Here is a 21356-nt window from a genome sequence, read left to right on the forward strand (position 1 = left end):
ACATTCAACCAGCCCTCGCATTGAATGACAAGTTCACACTTTAGAGAGTGTGACTTGTTTCTGACATGTTATCCTTTGTTCATGTTTTTTTTCTCTATCCTGGGACCTGTTTTATTCACAATATGCATGCTAAACGGCGCAGGCAGTGTCATGAACTTTTCCCACTCTGACCGTTGCCCGGAAGTTGTAAAATAGAGAAACATGAGTTTTTCCCGGCTGTCATTTATCTCCATTCTGCTTTGTCGCAGTTTTTTTCTCGCTCTGCATTCACGATAAGACTTAAACTGTATAGGGAGGCAACAGCGCTTGATTTTGCGATTTCCCTACTTTTTGCCTGGGATGATGTTGCTCCAATATGTGTATAAAGTACAGAAAAACTTCTAGAATGAAGGGATAATCTCAATAATAGTATTGAAACCGGAAACCGGGTGGAACACTAATTAATTTAATTAAAATATTTGTCAGATGCAGATAGTACAGCAAAGCAACTGTAAAGAAATTACAGGTTTCCATGCACGGAGAATTTTGCATGCACTGACAAGGTGAAAGTGTGAAACGATAAAGTTAGATTCTGATGCACTTTAGAAAAGCTTTGAAACGAAACATTTAACCTCTTTACCATGAAGTCAAGCATGAATGCCGACGAAAGATTCTGATAGCCAGCAGCATTGGCCAATCGGATTATTACTCGCAAGTCCAAAAAGTTTATTCTCTTCAACCACAAGCACCGAAGTTGTCTTTATATAGATGTATAGGTTCCATAATCTGTTCACATTGTTGTATTTCATGTCGTCGGTGGTATGAGGGGGAAAACTTTCCCACTGGGAGTGGGATACACAGAGTATAGTTGACATCTGTTGCTTCCAGGCAACCGCTTCCTTCTGGCATTCTTCTCAACCCGGCCTCTTTGTGGATGGGAATGGCTGGCCGGTTTTATTGGAGAACTTTTCAGCACTGATGCTCACTCGAGAAAAGAGTTTTATTCTTCCGGCTTCCTAAGGCGTGCAATTGTCACCTTTTGTGCTGAAGCTGGAGTATAAGTTTTTCTATGGGAACAAACTGGGCGGTGGTGGAATGGGCTAGCTGGGGGTTATAACAATATGAAATGGCTGACCTTTTCAGTTCACGTAGCAGATCATGACCTCGCTTTCAGTGGAAAAAAGCGAGTGGAATTTATGTCCAGATCGTGGCAATGTAAATAACTAGGATTTATGAAATTATTGAGTAGTTGATGGAATATTCTAAGCCCTATATTTTTATTTAAAAGAAATTGGTGTTCCCGGGATGGATGTGAGAACCTTTGTAAAGAATTGGGTAAACCAACCACTGTGGACTGTAAAAAGGCGTGATGGACTTTTAACTACCTACTATTCAACATTGCTCTGGAAGGACTGATGCAATAAGCCGGTACGATCTTCATGAAATCCAACCAATTTGTCTGCTCTGCACGTGACTGAGATAACTAAACCCCCACCAAATGTATCACTTCATCCATACTGCAATGTGGTATTACTACACGCAACCTGAGATTGGCAGATTCTAATACAATTGGGTATGAAACATATACAAATATTGTATTAGGGCCTTGCAAATACAAAAATTGGTAGGTGGCAGTATACCAAAAATTGTATTGGCTTCCTAGAATCTGGAAAAGCAAAATTTCGCATGTGTGCGTGTGCTCTGTCGCACTGGTTTCTCTTTATTTGTTCTATTTTTAGACTGATCATGGCAGCAGCGGCGGCATCAAATACCAATACATGTTTAAAAAGAAATAAGGGCGGCGGCGGGAATCGAACCGAGTCACTATCATGGTGATACACAGTATCCTGCGCTCTAACCAGCACGGCTATAACTGCACATGAATAGACAAGAGACTGAAAGCCATCATCATCAACACAAACTTGGCTTGGTGATGGAAGTGATACAGCCGCCACAGTGCACAATGGGTCCAGAGCCGTATTTGCGAAGACAAAACTGTTTAAGCTTCGGCTTTAAGTTTTAAGACACATATTGTGTTTTAAAAAGTTTATTTTCAATTGTTGATTCTATTCCCTATTATTGTTATGTTAGGGTGGTTCGTCTGGTTAAACTGATTCAAAAGTCTGCTTTCTAATAATTTTATTTGCGATGCCATGATGGATGGTGATGGATCGTTTAATTAGAAATTCCACCAATAAACGGCAAATTTTAAATTTCATATATCTCAGGACTCTCACCACTTAGAAAGTTGGTGTCTTCGACAACGTTGTTAAGTGAGTCAAGGGCTTACAGTTAATGGTCCACTAGGCGGCGCTAGTTACACATTTGCAAAATCATTCAAATGATTGATATTTGTTCGTGAAGTAATCAACAAGGTCGGGGGGAGCGGCACTAGTTTTGCCAAGCCGAAAAACCCCAAAAAAAGTCGAAAAAATACGGAAGAACCCAGTAAAACCCGAAAAACTTTTGCGGGTTTTAGCGACTTTATTCGTTTTTTTTTTTTTGAGATTGTGTGGCTTGACAAAACTAGTGTCGCTCCCCCTGAACAAGCTGTAAGTTTGTTTTCTTTGAACGTGTCTAAGTCAAGTCAAAGGTTTTTCAAAGAGCTATGTATTAGTCATAATTGTGCAATGTCGCATTTCATTCGGTTCACTTGATCCAGAGATATAGCAATTAAACGAAGAACACTCAAATATGAACTACTTTATTAGAGTTGCTTCAATTTTATGTAAAGTTATCCAATCGAGCCCAAATTTGAACCGTTTATAGCTTACTAGTTGTGCAACTGGCAGGAAAAATTTGAGAATATTTGGTGCATTTTTGAAAAAGTTACAGCTTGCTGAATATATTTGAAATCTATATATATAAAAATGAATTTCTGTCTGTCTGTCCGTCTGTCTGTCTGACCGCTATGGATTCGGAAACTAATGAACCGATCGGTGTGAAATTTTGTGTGTGGGTGCTTTCGGGGCCGGGGAAGGTTCTTAGCTTGGTGTGAGACTTCTCCGGTCTTTGGAACGGGGGGCTCCCATACAGAAGACTTTGCGGGGGACGTCCCTATGCAGCTGAATGTCAAAAAACACAGTAGGCAGGCAGTACGACGTTTGCCGGGACAGCTAGTAATAAATAAAAGTTGCATGCTTCAATTAATTCGTAACTAGCGCCGCCTACTGACAGAACCTTGAACTAATCAGCTAATCAACTGAGCGGCCGTAACCAACCTAACAACATCGCCGAAGACATCAACTTTCTAAGTGATCTGAGTCCTGAGATCATGGAATACAATATTTGTTTGCTCACTAGCGCTACCTTGTGGTGGAATTTTGAATCAAACGGCCCATCATTTGTTAATTCTTGACCAGCCAAATAATATTGCCGAAGACACCAACTCTCTAAGTAACCAGGATGATGAGATATTTGGTATAAACATTTCATCAGTGTTACGTCTGTTTATCTCTGGTATGACAGATATCACAGACAACAAGACGTAGCACTGGCGAAATTTCCATACCGTACATCTTAGCACCATGATTACTTAAATATTCGGTATACTTGGCAAAGTTGTTAGGCCAGCCAAGGTTTTACTGGTGATGGGCCGTTTGATTCAAAATTCCACCACTAGGTAGCGCTGACGATAAATTAATTATTATATTCCATATATCTCAGAACTCTGATTACATAGAAAGTTGGTTTCTTCGGCAATGTTGTTTGGTTTATTAAGGCGTTTCTGTTGATTAGCTGATTGGTTCAGGATTCTGCCAGTAGACGGCGCTAGTTGCAAATTAGTAGAAGCATGTATCTTTTACTTATTATCTCGAATATATTCAGCAACCTGCAACTTTCTATAATGTGTAGGGAATATTCTCAAATTTTATCTGCTAGTTGCACAACTAATTAGCTATAAATGGTACAAATTTGAGCTCGATTGGATAGTTTTACATGAAGTTGGAGCGACTCTAGTAAAATGTTTCATATTTGAGTGTTCTTCGTTAAACTGCTTTATCTCTGGATTAAGTGAACCGAATGAAATGAAATTTTGCACATTTATGACTAATATATAGCTCTTTGAAAAACCTTTGACTTGACTTAAATATTTTCAAAGAAAACTAAATTACAGCATTTTGATTGCTTTACGAAAAAAAACATTCATTTCCATAATTTTGCAAATGTGTAACTTGCGCTTCCTTGTGGAAAAAATTCGAAACAAGTGGACCATTAACTGTAAGCCCTTGACCTACCAAACAACATTGTCAAAGACACCAACTTTGTAAGTGACCAGAATTCTGAGATATATTAAATTTAAAATTTGCTTGACCTCTAGCACCGCCTAGTGGTATATACAAAAGCATGCTAAGTTTTAAAAATTGCCTAAAACATTTTTAGCAAGTTGTATCCTTTTATAAAGTCCACCAAAACTATTCAAATTTTGATTACTTGTTCCTCAACGAGTTTGATTTAATTGGTGCAAATTTGGGCTTGATTGATTATTCAACTTTACACGAAATTAAAGCCCTTCTATCTATATCTAGTTTTTGACTTCCGTTTATCAAATTACTGTACCTTAGGACTAAGCGAACCGAATTAAATTAAATTTTGAAAGTTTGTGACTAATGTATTGGTCTTCATGTATCGTTGGACTCGACTAAAATATGACCAAAGGCAAAAGGCATTTCACAATAATGTAAAAAAAAATAAATGACAAGACTTGGCAGAAACAATTTTGTCTTCGTAAATACGACTCTAGACCCATTGTGCACTGAAAAGCCCGCATCCAGCAGGTTGCTGTTTGCAAGTGGAAAATTCCATGATAACAATAGGACGCGAAGCTCAGCAGCGAAGCGAAAGTTATTTTTAGACGCAACCCAGTTCAACGTCTGGGGTTTGAATGGAGGTGTTTGTGTGTAGTGGTATTGAAGCTATGGAACCGTGTAGCGCATCTTAATACAACGAATGGATTATGATTTATCACATTTTCTGTACGTTTTTAATACATAAATTGGCAGAAAAGGCATATCTCAATTTTTGGTAGCTTTTCTTGTTTTGCGTGTACATGCATACATAACACATACATTTTTTTATGCACTACGCCAGAATTAAAACATCTTTGCCCAATGACGCTGCTTTTCCGACCATCGTGCTCTCTGCACTCCTCGCCTTTTTGTGCCAATCGGGTCAGTAGGTAATACCAATTTCGTGGGCCCATATAGCCGAGGCGGTAAACGCACGGGTATTCAGCATGACCATGCTGAGGGTGACGGGTTCGATTCCCGGTCGGTCCAGGATGTTTTCGTAAAGGAAATTTCCTTGACTTCCTTGGGCATAGAGTATCTTCGTGCCTGCCACACGATATACGCATGCAAAATGGTCATTGGTAGAGGAAGCTCTCAGTTAATAACTGTGGAAGTGCTCATAGAACACTAAGCTGAGAAGCAGGATTTGTCCCAATGAGGACGTTACGCCAGGAAGAAGAAGAAGTAATACCAATTTACAGAGTTGTTGTTCGGCATTCTTGCTTAATTTTCCGATCCCAATTGGTCGGCGTTCAATCAGAGTGGACTACGCGATTTTTTGGGCAGTTAAAAATAAGCGAAGCAATTAAATAACCCCGAACTTTTCAATGTTATTTTGATGCAGATGCTTTATTTCATGGAAGAGTAATAGTTCTTCAAAAAATAAACCGCTTCATTTGATATCCTGGGCCTTTGCAGGACATGTTCCCAAAATCATTGAAAAACAGATGGTCCAGTCTGACTTAACGCCGATCAATTGGGAGTCCTCTGACTTTCTTGTAGAACAATGGTGCAAGAATTAAATGCCCTGAATTTTCGAATCTCTTCTCTCAATTAATAATATTCATATTTTTTGTAGATCCGGACGTAAAAAAAAATGTTTTAGAACTTCTGAACTCAATTTGGAATTCTAAGATTTTTGTAAAACTCTTGTGGTACGCAGAAATTTGTTGAATTTTTTAATTTCTGATTCTTAATTAGGGATTGTCGTATTTTGTAGTGTAGAACTCTGGTGCCAAGAAGAAATTCCCCGAAGTATTTTTTTTTTTTTTCAAATTCCTAAACTCGATAAGAAATTTTAAGATCTTTTATGGAATTTTGGTGCCAAAAGGAAATACCCTGAAGATTTTTTTGTATTACTGGAAATTTGAATTTTTTTTTTATTTTTTTTTTATTTTGTAGAACTCTGATGTTAAGAGTAGAAACTTTGAAGTATTTTTTTGATTTTCAGAACTCAATTTCCTAGACTTTTTTGTAGAGCTTTAGTACCACGAAGTATTTTCTTTATTTCTGATCCCACTTAGGAATCCTCCAATTTTGTTCTGTAGAACTCTGGTGCTAAGAAGAAATATCCCGATTTTTTTTCTGATCAAATGATTGCAAAAATCACTTCCTTCCCCTTCCCCACATTGACTTGCAACCTCATGTGACAGCAGGCGCAATTGTCGCCTAAAATAGAAGATCACCAACGCTCACACACTGAAGAGTGAAGATGCCTGCTAGATCCCAGCAAATATCTCATTGGTTCCTTGTGTGAGTGTAGCTGGTCTGATGATACTGTAGTAGCATCCACGGGCGGTCAATCAAGCTCAAGCTCAAGCTCTCAACGAAAGTTTCTCGAGCAAAGACTAACAACAAAATGATAGCAAATCGAAAACACGATTTGTAATCAGTAGCAAATTGATATCAGATTGTCTTGATTAATTTCGATTTCAAATTTTGATATCGTTTTGCTGCCATTTAAAATAATCACAAATGTTTAAGTTTTTAAGTCATTTCAAAATTCTAGGCGACCTTGTATAAAGCATCTAATGATATACCATCAGTGCAATTAACGTATTGCATTTAGGTTTCCATATTATTCGAAAAAACTCTAAATTTAACGATTTTTCCATTTTTTCACACTGATAGCAAAAACAGTAATCAATTTGCCATCACTGATAGCAGGAATTATTTTCAACTTGCTCTCACAGGAACATTTTTCTGTTCTCTTTTTTGATGTTTTAACCGTTAAAACAACCAAAACGACATCAACCTGAGTAATCATAATTTGCAATATCACAACATCAAAATTAGTTTTCGATTTGCTGTCAGACTTTGCTCGGGTTATTAACCTTCACGTACCCAACCCCCGACAACTCATTTTCAAAATGCTGGCATTTTGTCAAATTTCATCCGATTTTTTTTAAGTCGCCCTTAATCAATTATAAATGGGTACAAGTTTATTACAGTCAGGTTTTTTTTTTACGCGGTTTTCATTTACACAAAAAAAAATCATCGTCTAATTTTTGCATGATTCGTCGAGAAATGGTGAGACTTTTTTTACGCGGTTTTTTGAATTTTGAACTGAGTTTTTTTACGCGGTACGTATCCCCCGCGTAAAAAAAAACCTGACTGTATACTCAAGTGGCCATGCAATATACGGAACCATTCCGGAGATATTCCGAATTGTGTTGGGGTCAGGGTGGTTGCCAAAATGGCTAAAAGTGATTTCGTTTGTTATTGTGTTTGACTTCAATTTATTGAGGTTTGTGCTTGTTGTAAGAGCTATAAGTTTTGTGTCCTGTCTCGCGTCGCGTTTTATGTGTATTTTGATTTTCAGCGAATATTTTGTTGCGAACAATCAAACTCAACTGTGACTCATCCGGATCCCCGTGACAGGTTCCGCGCAGCCTCATTGGGGACACTTCTGGTTTTCAACCTATAAACATGCCGTGCGACATATCAATCTTCATGATTTCGAGAGAAGGGGTCAGAAAAAATTGGCTAAAGTATGTATCAACTGATGTGGCCGCTCTAGAACACCTGGGACAGGTTCCGCGGGGGCCTCTCACACACAATTACATACAAAATAATCACTTTAAGCCATGAAAATTGATAAAGTGCCAGCATTTTGGAAATGAGTATACAAATCTATCTATCGCAATTGTGTTTCACTGTTCGCGACAAAAAAATCGCTGAAAATCCATGGTTCAAACACAATATCACACGAAATAATCACTTTAAGCCATTTTGGCAACCCCCTGACCCAAGCACAATCCGGAATATCCCCGTAATGGTTCCGGATATTGCATGGCCACTTGAGTATAATAAACTAGCACCAATTTATGATCGATTGAGGGCGACTTCAAGAAAAACGGATGAAAATTGACGAAAATTCAGCATTTTGAAAATGAGATGTCGGGGGTCGGGTACGTAGAGGTTAATGCTAGAACTAGGTAGCTAGAAAATCAAGGTTCCGAGAAAAACGAGTATGAAAATTTTAAAATGTTCATACAGTCGTTCAAAATGTAGGGAAAAGAGGGGCATAACGGCTCCGGCCTTTTTGGGGAGGCAATACGCCCGCTGGCATTTCTCGCTTTGACTTGTTGTGAAATACCATCGAACTCTTCCCAGCGGCGAGAAGGAGTAGGAGGCGCGTGGTGGTCTAATGGCTATATTCCATAGAATCAGCGCGCAATGTCTTATTGTCGCGCTTATCTTAGATTCTCAGCAAGCTGCGTTCGAAACGCGCAGCCTCAGATCGCGCCAGACCGCGCACGTATGATTTGTACACGGTGTGCACCTTGGCTAAAACTGCTTTGCAGCCGCCGGGTGGAGCTGTCAGCCGCCGTGTATAAATCAAACGGGCGCAATCTTATGGCAGCTGACTCAGATCAGCAGGATCTGAGTGATTAAGCTAGGATGCACAATAATTTCTGTGCGCTGCACATTAGCGAATCTTCCCAAATGTGGAAAATCGTCGTTTTTCACGCTTTACTTTCGACATTCCGACATTATGGCTATCGCATAATTATACCTTTTTCTAGAATATTTCCAACTTCTTGTAGAATAGGCCGATCTTTTCCAAAATTGGACCACTGACACACAACTAGTTCATGAACTTACAATACAAATTTGAGAATATTTGATACCCTTTTCGAAAAATTACAGCTAGTTGAACGTTTTTTGAAAAGGGAAAATTTCACCTGTCCCAATTATTTTGAGTATCAGTTATAGCACAGACAAACAGACGTCTCACTCTACTCACTTCTCATCGTTACCCTTTTTACCGGTTAGTTCAAATATTTTGTAGTTCGCAAATCGCTCGGTCACGGCGCTCGCATCGTTTGTGCTCCTGTTTGACATTTGCTCACTACTGCCACCTACTGAGTGGTTTGCGTAACACTGCCTGGTTAGCATTGGGCGATTATGTTTTCGTGACGATGATTTTTATCGCAAATTGTTCCAAGTGATACGTCTGTTTGTCTGTGGTTATAGCATGCACAATCCAACAAGAATCATGGAAGCGATGTTTTGAGATCGTGAGTTTTTACCACAATTTATTTCATTTTTTCAGGTCCCTATATGCTTTACATCTTGGAAAAAACGTGCTATTACTGAGTTTATTAGGATAGCTGCTATTACTCCACGAGAACCTTGTCATGGTAATGAAATAAAAGTTTCCGAACAAGTACAATTTTTGATCTAATTAATGAAAGTATACTATTTTTAATTTTGAAGTTGAAAATGAAAAATGCTCCACGGATTCCTAGGGTCTGTGTCAATTGGCGAATTAAAATAAAATTTCACCTAAACTTGACAGTTCGATAATTATTTCCCTAGGAGAACTGTCAAGTTTAAGTGTTGAACTGTCAAATTTAAGTAAAAATTAATTTTAATTCGCCAATTGACACAGACCCTTAATCAACTAGCAAAAGAATGTCAAGTAACGTTAACACCGCCATGCTTTTGTTTGCTTTCAGGCTGTGCTGTTGGAAACAGGCGTGATTTTCCTAATTCTTCATTACACCAACAAAGCTAGCCACGAAAATGTTTGACAATTCACAGGTCATTTTGACAGACCACACACATGCACGAAAAAGACAAATAACATATTCTACTTTATCGATCTTGTTGCCGTCCTTTTCATTCTCATGTTACATCTGTCAAAATGACCTGAGATTTGTCAGTCATTTTGAGGTTAGGTTCGTTGGTGTAATGAAGAATTACATAGTTATAACACCTACAAAAGTATTTAACAAAACCAATCTAGCGTGCGGTGCAACAATTGTCAAATTTGAATTGCCAATTCGCGACTACGAAGGTTGATCAGCCGGGAAACACTCTTCTTCCTACACGGAGAGACGAAACTACCCAAAAGTGAGTTCTTTCCACCCAACTTCGGGGTTGCGTGCGTCTAGCCAATTTTGAGTTGATGGAATCGATGTTTTTGTTGGGTTGTTCCCGCTTGCTTCCATGTGAAAAAAATACCTAATTTTAAGTTTTTTCCACCCAACCGAAATTTTGACTAGGTTGTATTCATTCAAATTTGAGTACTGTGCTAGAAACTCAGTGTTGGCTTGACGCACGCACCCTTAAATGAAACAACACAGCGCACGAGTAACTTTCACGCAGCGAGCAAAAAGACAAAAGAATTTTCACGCAGATTTGTGTAACACCGGATCAGCACATTTTTTGTGTTGACACGGTGTTACACAAATCTGCGTGAAAATTCTTTTGTCTTTTCGGTCGCTGCGTGAAAGTTACTCGTTGCGCTGTGTACATCGAGTTCTGCGTGCGGAACTCCAAAAGATGGGTTGTTTCTCTCTTCACTCTCTGACAACAATAGAAAGAGCGCATGAAAAGGGAGATGAAAAAGAACTCAAAATTGAGTTTAAAAGTACCTAATTTTGAGTTTTTCAGTTTCTCCGTGTACGGGGTTTCTTATGGGCGTATGAGTGAAAAAAAGCAAAAAAATCTTCCCTCCTTCACTTTCTCACAGAAAACCGCAAACAAAACCATCACCTTCGAAGTCCCCAATTGAATGTTTGCCTAAAAAGACAATGGTGTGGCAAACACGGCGGTGACTACGGCCATGTGGGCCACAATAGCCGCAAAGGAAAAGCCAGGGATTTCTGTCCCACCGGGATGCGACAACGGCTTCGTCCCGAAGAAGTAGGCCCGGAATGACCGGGCGCGGCAGCGTGGGTGGTGAACAACGGAGAGGCGACAACGGTGGTGGCTGGCAAGGTTGGCGTCGATAGCCACCGAGAAAAGGCCTTGGTTTCTAGCTTCCGTGGTGTGCCTACTTCGTCCCGAGGAAACAGGTCCGGGAGAACCGGGGCCTGGGCAACTGGCTTGAGACGGCTGCCACCAACCAGCAGGTTTCCCAGGAATGAGCGGAACATTCATTGGGGAATCCAAATGAAGACTTATGAAAGACTCTATGTATAGTAACATCGGAATCTGAAAGTAAATATGCATATCAGAATCTTTGAGGAACGTATCTAAAAAGTCTTAAATTGTTCGTCTAGAAATTATTGCAGGCATGGATTTGTTTATTTTTTTCATCCAGCGATTCCTACAGAAATTATTCCAGGAATTCGCTAAGAAAACTCTCCTGTGATTCCCTTAGGAATTCCTCATGGGGTTTCTTCAGAAATTCACTCGGGAATTCCTTCTGTGATGATAATATGGAATTCCTCCAGAAATTCCTTCAGGAGGTGTTCCAGGATTCCTCTGTGAATTCCTTCAGGGATTTGCCTAAAAATTCCTACAGGGATTTGTCCAGGAATTCCTCCATAAAGTCCGCCAGAGATTTCTCTAGAAATTCCCCCAGGTATTCCTCTAGATATACCTCAAGCAATTCCTCTAAAGATTCCACCAGGGGTTCATCCAGGAACTCCTCCAGGAATTCTTTCAGTGATTTGTCCAAGAATTTCTCCAGGGATTCTTCCTGAAAGTTCTCCAGTGATTCTTCCAGAAAATCTTTCAGAAATTCCTCTATGGATTACTCTAGAGATTCCTCCAGGAGTTCCTTAGAAGATAGCTCAAGAAATTTCTCTAGAGATTTCTCCAAAAAATCTCTTAGGTATGTCTACTGGAATTTCTACAGGAGTTCCTCTAGGTACTGCTCTTGGAATTCCTCCACAAATTCTTTTAGGAATTCCTCCAGGAATTCTTTTAGAAATACCTTCAAGCATTCCTCCAGGGATTTATATAGAGATTCCTCCAGGCATTCCTTCAGGATTTAGTTCTGGGACTCCTCCAGGAATACCTTTTAGAATTCCAGCAGGAATTACCCCAGGAAATCCTGCAGAATTTCCCTCAGGAATTCTGGATTTCATCCAGAAGTGCCACCAAAAATACCTTCAGGAATTATCCCAAGAATTGATCCAGGAATTGATCCAGAAAATCCTCCAAGGATTCCTTTTTGAAATTCTTTCAAGAATTTCTTCATGAGTTTTTCCAGGTATTCCTCCGGGAATTCTTCTAGGGTTACCTTGAAGTTTTTTTTCCAGAAATATCTCCTCCAGGTATAACTCCAAGGGTTCCTCCAGAGATTTCTTCAGGAATTGGTTCTAGGGATCCCTCCAGGAATACCTTCAGGAATTGGTCCAGGTATTTACCAGAAATTCCTTCAGGGATTCCTCCAAAGATTCTTCCAGAGATTCCTGCAATAATTCATCCACATATTCCCCCAAGAATTTTTCCTGGAATTCCTCCAGAAATTCCTCTGGAAATTAAAAATAGAATTGCAGCTGAGATTCTTCCAGGAGTTCCTCTGGAGATTTCTTAAGGATTCCTCGACGAATTCCTGTAGGTATTTCTCTAGTGATACCTCATGTAATTCAACTAGGGATTCCTAGAAAAATTTCTCCAGAAATTCTTCCTCTAGGGATTCTACCTGAAAGTTTTCCAGCGATTCTTCAAGAAAATCTTCCATAAATTCCTCCAGGAGTTCCTCTGAAGATTTCTTAAGGAAGTTCTCTAGATATTCCTCCAGGAATTCGCACAGGCATGTCTCCAGGCATTCCTTCAGGAGCTTTGCTTGGGAATCCTCTAGGGATCGCTCTAGGATTTCCTCCAGGAATTCTTAAAGGAATACCTCCAGGGATTTTCATAGGGATTCCTCCAGGAATTCATCAAGGCATTTCTTCAGGAATTAATTCTGGGGCTCCTCCAGGAATACCTTTAAGAATCCCACCAAGAATTACCCTAGGAATTCCTGCAGAAATTACCTCAGTAATTCTTGCAGAAATTAATCCAGTAAATCGTAGAGAAATTACAACGGCAATTTATCCAGAAATTGCTTCAGGAAATAATCCTCCCGGAGTTTATACACGCATTATTCCAAGAATCCAGGGATTCCTCCAAGGATTCCTCCAGAAATTTCTCCAGGAATTGTACACTGTAATGAAAGGGTGGAATTCTCTTAACAAAAATTAAACCATGGATATAATTTGTTTCAAACTGTTTGTTTCTCAGGTAAAAAGCTTAGACGTTCTGTTCTATTATGTTATATAGGGTATTGTACCATTTGAGCAGGTGTACCTATTTTGGGCATTTGTCGCTATAACTAAGTCAATTTCATACCGATTGATTTGAATTTTTGTATAGACTTAGATACTGTACGTGCCTAACTCTGGACAAAATTTCAAATCAATCGGTCTGAAATTGACTAAGTTATAGCGGAAGTTCCCAAAATAGGTACACCTGCCCAAATGGTACAAGACCCTACATACACGATGTTCTATTGTACCGTCTTACCCCGCTGGTAAGACACGTTTTAATACGACACTTTTTAATTCGTACCCCGCTTATTCGACAAATGTCGAAATAAAAAGTGTTCAAATGTCACAGCGATGTACACTGTAAACACAAACTCAAACTCAAACACAAATGAGTTTGTGCTGTAAATGCACAACAGTTTGATATTGCGCTTATACTCGCACCCGCAGCAACTCCTCTTGCAGCCGCTAATTCCGGAAGTTCTGAGTTGGTGCTATTCGACACTCAAAACCACCTGGCGACCAACCGGAATAAACTTGGGATGGTAAATAACAATCGTAGGAAGAACGAGCTTTTCATCCGCGCCGCTGTAATATCTGTTGAAATAATGTTCCATAACAAACCCGGAAATCAAAACAACAACAAAAATAGAGTTGCCAAATGTCAATGAGCATGGTGACGTAAGGTGACCAGTTTGTCGAATTAAAAGTTTACCCCGGTTATTCGACAACAGTCAGTCTTTGCATGACCCTTTGCATACCCTTTGTAGTCGATGAAATATTAGAACGATCGGCATGATTTTTGCACGGTTCAATTCGACTTCATGGTGGCTATGTTTAGATGTAGAAAAAGTTGGGAAAATAAACTACATGATTTATTTAAAAAAAAACTGTGACATTACTAAAATATGCATGAGATGCGAAGATTTTCAAAAACAATACAATAAAATAAATAAATGCAGTATATAATTATAAAAAAAAACTACACCAGCACATTTAAAATGGGCAATACAAGGCTTGCCCATATATATATATATATATATATATATATATATATATATATATATATATATATATATGTATATATATATATATATATATATATATATATATATATATATATATATATATATATATATATATATATATATATATATATATATATATATATATATATATATATATATATATATATATATATATATATATATATATATATTCGACTCAAAAACGTCAAATTTGGAGTTACCGATATCGCTCTAAAAGTGGTCACTTTCCGGGAGGCACCACGTTTGTGGAACATTCGGAGAATTGGTCAATGTATCTAAAACTTCTATAGAGTCTTGTTTTGCAAAATTATGAAGTTGTGGCAAGCTTGGTTTGAGAAACGATCAAAAATTGGCCAATTCATCTGGTTCTTGAGCACCATATTGAACGGCGGAATGTTTCAGCCCGAACGATATGTGTTCATGTATCCTGAATATATTTCGTTAAGTGTACCATTTTGATTGCGCCTGACATTAGACTTCTCCGGTACAAGAGAAACATATCGAAATAATGGACTCCACGATCAACGATCAAAACAGAGAGCGCTCTCGATTCTCACAAATTTCCTCGTCTCTCTCGAGTCTCGACGCCCGCTAAGCTATGCGCGCATCAACAACATCAACATGCCGCCCCTCATCACGCCGCATTCTGCTTGTAGCTGGAAGCTGAAGCGTCTTCATCGCATACCGCGCAACTTTAGTCGCCGCACGGAGAAATTAAACTACCTAATTTTTGGGTCGATTTTACTCAAAGCTGAGTATATCGAATAAACTAGTTACCCAAAATTAGGTTGTTTTCCCTCACCGATGTTGTCAAAAACAAACAGAGATGCATCTACCCAACGGGGGTCCTTGAGCCCGATAAGCCAATTTTGGGTAAATGCAGGTTTACTCAAATTTGGGTTGAATGAGGGGGGGTCTTGGGTTGAATTTACCTACTCTTAAGTAAATGTTTTTGCTGGAGGTGAAGGCAATTTACCTAGTGTGAGTTTAATCGATTTACTCAAATTTGGCTTATTGGGCCGAACTATTGGATTGCGTCAAAAGAACTCAATTTTGGGTAGTTTGGCGGTTCCGTGCGTGATTCCAAATTGATGCGCGCCGCGTCGCTCACCACGTTGCGCCAGCTTCTCACCTGTACGCCGACCCGCGCGTTGAGCTCACCGAGCGACTGCGACTAACTTGCCGCCGCCAGTTGAGTTCTGGATGCCAACGGTGCCGGTTGTCCGCGCGTCACGTGTCGCTTCCAAGTCCTTCGGACGATTGGTTTGTTTTGGTTGAAGTTTTGTGGGGTGAGTGTTGGCGGTTGGAAAGCTAAGCTTCATGTGGTTCTGAAGACGCTGCGCTGGCTGGCTGGGATTGTTTCAACACAACGCAGCAGCAGTGAGTGGAAGACGCAGAACAGCTTAAATTTGCCGCGGTGATTTTCGTCGTGATCTGGTGTAAGCTCCCGGCTTACCTACCACCCTTCGTTTCGTCGTCATCGTCGTTGCTTCGAGCATCGAAATCACGCTCAAGGTTTCTTGGCTGCGGGTGCGAAGGGAATTGTTCCCTGTCGAAAGAAGAGAAGTCTCCACAACACTGCGGTGACAGCGAAGACGGCTGGCGTTGAACGTTTATGCTGATGGCATGCTGAAAGTGAGTGAATTCATGAGCCGCGGAAAAACTTGTGTAATACCCACTTGATTTTTGTGTTCTCTTAAGGTAGAGTTTATTGTTATGGAATGCTTGTTTTTGGGAAGGTGACTGTGAGTTTGTTTTCGTTGAATAGTTGAATCGTGGATAACATTGTTGCAGGTGGAAGGAATTTCTGGTTTCAACTTTAAATTCGTGTCGACAAAAAAGGTGAGTGTGAGAACAGATTTTGATTACTAACCCAACTTGCCTACTTCACCACAAATGGATCTGTTTCATTTGAATGAGCTGATTGTGTTTGGTCAATCCACAAGCGCGGATACAAAACTTTCAAACAAGTTAATTCGATGTCATTTCTCGCTTCGGAAAGTGCCCATTGAAATAGAAAGTGTGAGAGCATAATTGAACACTAAACGACAAATACCGAAAACTCAGTAAGAGCGAAGATGCGCACAAACCGCCACGTATTGAGATAGACATTCTACGAAGCGTTTCATGCTGCAACAGGTTTGAAAACATGTTTTTCACGCTAAGAAACTCTGGACGCCAAACTGGGAAGTGATCAACCGTGTCCTGCTTGCTGGGCAATGGAATTGTTTTCCATTTTTTTCTTTCTCTTGTTTGAGCGCGCAATTTTCTTTTATCGATTTTCTTCTCTCTGCTGGCGATGGTTACCGTAAAATAAGGTAAAACTGGAACTATAGAAAAGCTTGCTCTCTTAAGATTGCTCTAAGCATCTTTTAGGAATATGCGCATAGGGTCGCCGTGCTCTTAATAATATTATGCTCTCATATTTATCCTATCCAAATAGTATAGGGTATTGTTTCCCTTCTTAAGCATGTGGCTCCCATTTTCATCCTACGAAAAACAAAGGATTGAAGCGCTGTTTGTTTTGTTTCGTATTTTTGTATTTTTTGTTAGAAGTGAGCACCCACGAAAACAAAAAGAACGGAATCAATCGGTGCCGTAATCGCTTGTTTTCGAATAGGATGAATATGGGAGCATGAGATTAATGATGGCACACATACCCTATTTGAAAATTGATTGATCCCTTTTTGCCTTTCTCGTACACTAAGTGTACTGGAAAGGCTATACTTTCGCTCCAAAAATGAATTTTTGATAGAAGGCCCGGAGGGTCGACTCACATATACCAATCAACTCAGCTCGACGAATTGAGGTGATGTCTGTGTGTATGTGTGTATGTGTGTATGTGTACAAAAAACTCACATCACTTTTTAGCAGTAAACCTTAACCGATATTAATGACCGACGGTTCATTCGACGCGGAATCTGGTCCCATTGTTTCCTATTGAAAATGGTTCGGATCGGTCCAGCCGTTCCGGAGTTATGGCCATTTACGTGTTCCGGACCAGTACCCTTGGAAGGGGCCATGCATAAAAATGAAACAAACACATACATGCGACACATCAAACTGCGGCATTTTGGATAACCTGATGAACAGTCAGCAAGAAAACAGTCTCAGACCATATCTGAACCGGTAGTGTTCCGGAACCGGTTCCGGGAGTCCCGCCGGAAGTGGCCAAATATAAAAGTGAACCAAATCCATGCATGCGATACATCAAATTGCGGCATTTTGGATAACCTGATAAACAGTCAGCAAGAAAACAGTCTCAGACCATATCTGAACCGGTAGTGTTCCGGAACCGGTTCCGGGAGTCCCGCCGGAAGTGGCCAAATATAAAAGTGAACCAAATCCATGCATGCGATACATCAAATTGCGGCATTTTGGATAACCTGATGAACAGTCAGCAAGAAAACAGTCTCAGACCATATCTGAACCGGTAGTGTTCCGGAACCGGTTCCGGGAGTCCCGCCGGAAGTGGCCAAATATAGAAGGGAACCAAATCCATGCATGCGACACATCAAATTGCGGCATTTTGGATAACCTGATGAACAGTCAGCAAGAAAACAGTCTCAGACCATATATGAACCGGTAGTGTTCCGGAACCGGTTCCGGAAGTCCCGCAGGAAGTGGCCAAATATAAATGTGAACCAAATCCAGGCATGCGATATATCAAAGCGCGACTTTTTTGATAACCCAATGAAAGGTTGGCTTAAAAAAAAGACTCAGACCATATCTGAACCGGCAGTGTATCGGAACCGGTTCCGGATGTCCCGCTGGAAGTGGTCATTTATAAAAGTGATCCAAACCCATGCATGCGGCACATCAAACTACGGCATTTTCGATAACCTGATGAGCAGTTAGCAAGAAAACAGTCTCAGACCTTATATGAACCGGTAGTGTTTCAGAACCGGTTCCAAGTGTTCCGCCGGAAGTGGCCGTATATAAAAGTTGACAAAACTCTTGCATGCGGCAAATCAAATCACGGCTTTTTCGACAACTTGATGACCGGTTATTGAGGAAGTAGGTTAAGACCATATTATGGACTGTCAGTAGTGCCAAAACTAGTTCCCTCCGAAAGAGGCTAAATATAAAATTAAACCAAACCCATGGCTTTTTTGATAACCTAATAAACTTTAGCAAGCAAATAGGCTCAGACTATTTAAGAGACTATCGGTAGAGTTTCGCAACCGGTTCCGGGCCGGAAGTGACACCAAACCCATGCATGCGAAACCTCAAATCACGGCTTTTTAGGTAACATGATGACCAGTTGCAAGAAAATAGACGCAAGCCCTATCAGTGTGTTACGGAACTGATTACGGGTGTCCCGCCAGAAATGATCAAATGTAAAAGAGAACCAATACATGCGACATATCGATGACTTATTCAGTAACAAGATGAACGGTTAACCAACAAATAATCTCAGACCATATTTGGGAGAACCGGTAGTGTTCCAGAACTGGTGACAAGACGAGTAACGCGTCGGAAGTGGTAAAATATAGAAAGGAACTAAACCATAGCGGCGTTTTTGATAATCTGATGAACGGTCAACAAGAAAATAGTCTCAGGCAGGCCACAGTAGTTCGGAATCGGTTGCGGGTGTGATTTGATAGAAGTGAACCAAAACCATGCATGCGATACATAAAATCGCGGCATTTTCAAAAATTTGCCGAACGGTTAGCAAGAAAATAGCCTCAAATCACATCAATTTCCGGCTTTTCAGGTCACGTGATGAACAGTTGACAAAAACATAGTCTAAGATCATATTTGAGACAACCGGAATCAGTTCCAGGTGTCCCGCCGGAAGTAGTCAAACGTAAAATTTAACCAAACCCATGCAAGCTGCACATCAAAAAGCGGAATTATAAAGGTTAACAAAATAAATGTCAAAGCGATAAATCAAATTGTGGCTTTTTTGATAGCATATTAACGTTGGGTAAGATTATAAATGAAAAACCCTAATTAATCCACCTAGTGGTGATAGTGCCTTTCTCGTCGTATATGTTCTATGTCGACGTTACTCAAAGTGTTCCTGAATCCTGATATTTTTAGGAAAAGCAAGCATTTAATCAAAGCCATCTTTGAATTGACATAAAACTTATTGATGGCACATAGTCCGACGTATAAGCAGAGCTGAATATTATCAGATTTCCCAGTCAACCAGTCATCGTATAAGATGTTGTATCAGATGTTAAAGTGTAGGCGATATGCGTACATTTTACATGCGCCTAAATGGAGGCATGCACGCATATGGCCTCCACTTTATCATCTTATGCAACATCTTATACGATGACTGGTTGTCTGGGTTCTCAGTTGACTGCTTGAGCTAAACACTGGAAGCTGATCAATATCAAGACGATACTATCAAGCTAAGATATAACTTTTTACACAATCACAGATCACTTTGCGGTCTTCAACAAAGTTTTTTTCTGCACATTTTAGGTTGTATTTTATTGACCGTTGAAAACAAGAACGTAGTGAAGAAGAAGTTATCAAAAAAGCTGTTATTTGATGTACTGTCAACCCCGCGTATTCATCACTCTTTAATACGACACTGTTTAATTCGTACCCCGCTCATTCGACATTTGTCGAATTGAAAAAAAGATCAAATGTCACAGTGGAATACACTGTAAATACGAATGATCCAATATAGTGATGTTACTCACATCTACAGCGGCTCCTCGTGCAGCTGCTACTTCCGGAAGTTCAAATTTGGTGCTTTCCGACACCTGATCCGTTTGGTGATCACAATATCTGTAGGATTTGTGTTCAAAAACAAATACTACAGACTAAATAAAAACTAAAATATAGTTAGTTTATCGAATTAAAAGTTTACCCAGGTAATTTGACAGCAATTATTGGCGTGGTTTTATAATACCACACGCATGGGTTTGGGTCAATTTCACAATTTATCACTTTCGGTTCAAACTGATGTAATGCATGCATGGGTTTGGTTCATTTGTGCATTTCGCCAGTTCCGGCGCGGCACTCGAAACTAATTCCGGAACGCTACCGGTAAATTTGGCCTAAGACTATTTTTTACTGACCGTTCTTTGCGTTATGGAAGAAGCCGTTATTTAACCTTCCGTAACTCGCGCGGTTGGCTACCTGCGTCAGCACCACGCTAACGCTGAGTACAAAAAGCGATATTTTTTCAACAAGTTGTACAAAATACAACAGCGCGATCGCTCGAGGGTTAATGTGCTGCGTGTATGCGTTTGGTTCCGTTCTACATTTGACCACTTCCGTAGTGGCACCTCGAACCGGTTTCCGCACACTATTGGTTTTCCAAAGTATGGTCTTTGATTTGTTTTTCTTGTTAACCGTTAATCAGGTTACCTAAAAAGTCATTTAATGTGTCGAATTTATGGATTTGGTTCTCCTTCCGATGGGGCAACCGTAATCGGTTGGGGAACACTACCGGTAGTCCCCAATATGGTCGGAAACTTTTTTCCAAATCAAAATACCTAAAAATCCGCGATTTGATGTGTCGCATGCATGGGTTTGGTTCACTTTTATATTTGGCTGTTTTCGGCGGGACACCCGGAACCGGCTCCGGATCACTACCGATTCAAATATGTTCTGAGAATATTTTCCTGCTTACTGTTCATCAAGATATCAAAAAAGCCACTATTTGATATGTCGCATGCATGGGTTTGGTTAACTTTTATACATGGGAACCTCCGGCGGAACATCTGGAACCGGTTCCAGAACACTACCGGTTCCTATATGGTCTGAAAATGCTTTCCTGCTTACTGTTCATCAGGTTATCAAAAAAGCCGCGGTTTGATATGTCGCATACATGGTTTTAGATCAAATTTATATTTTGCCACTTCCGACGGGATACCCGGAACCGGTTCCGGAACACTACCGGTTCCGATATGGTCTGAGAATGTTTTCCTGCTTACTGTTCATCACGTTATCAAAAAAGCCGTGGTTTGATATGTCGCATGCATGGGTTTAGTTCACTTTTATGTTTGGCCACTTCCGTCGGGACACCCGGAACCGGTTCCGGGACACTACCGGTTCAGATATGGTCTCAGACTATTTTT

The 21356-nt window shown here is 40.1% G+C and overlaps 1 protein-coding gene across 5 annotated transcripts in view; it reads left to right on the top strand.

The window, feature by feature from the left end:
• Positions 1–15445: 15445 nt before the first annotated feature.
• Positions 15446–21356, top strand: part of LOC109433308 (putative epidermal cell surface receptor) — a 177761-nt gene continuing 171850 nt past the window's right edge. For 3 of the 5 annotated variants that reach the window (XM_019709737.3, XM_019709738.3, XM_029873234.2), the window contains exon 1: positions 15606–16152. The gene's annotated coding sequence lies outside the window, so the exon portion shown is untranslated. The other 2 variants (XM_029873233.2, XM_029873232.2) reach the window with 2 other exon arrangements.

This window comes from Aedes albopictus, chromosome 3 (assembly GCF_035046485.1).
Source record: "Aedes albopictus strain Foshan chromosome 3, AalbF5, whole genome shotgun sequence".
NCBI lineage: Eukaryota > Metazoa > Arthropoda > Insecta > Diptera > Culicidae > Aedes > Aedes albopictus.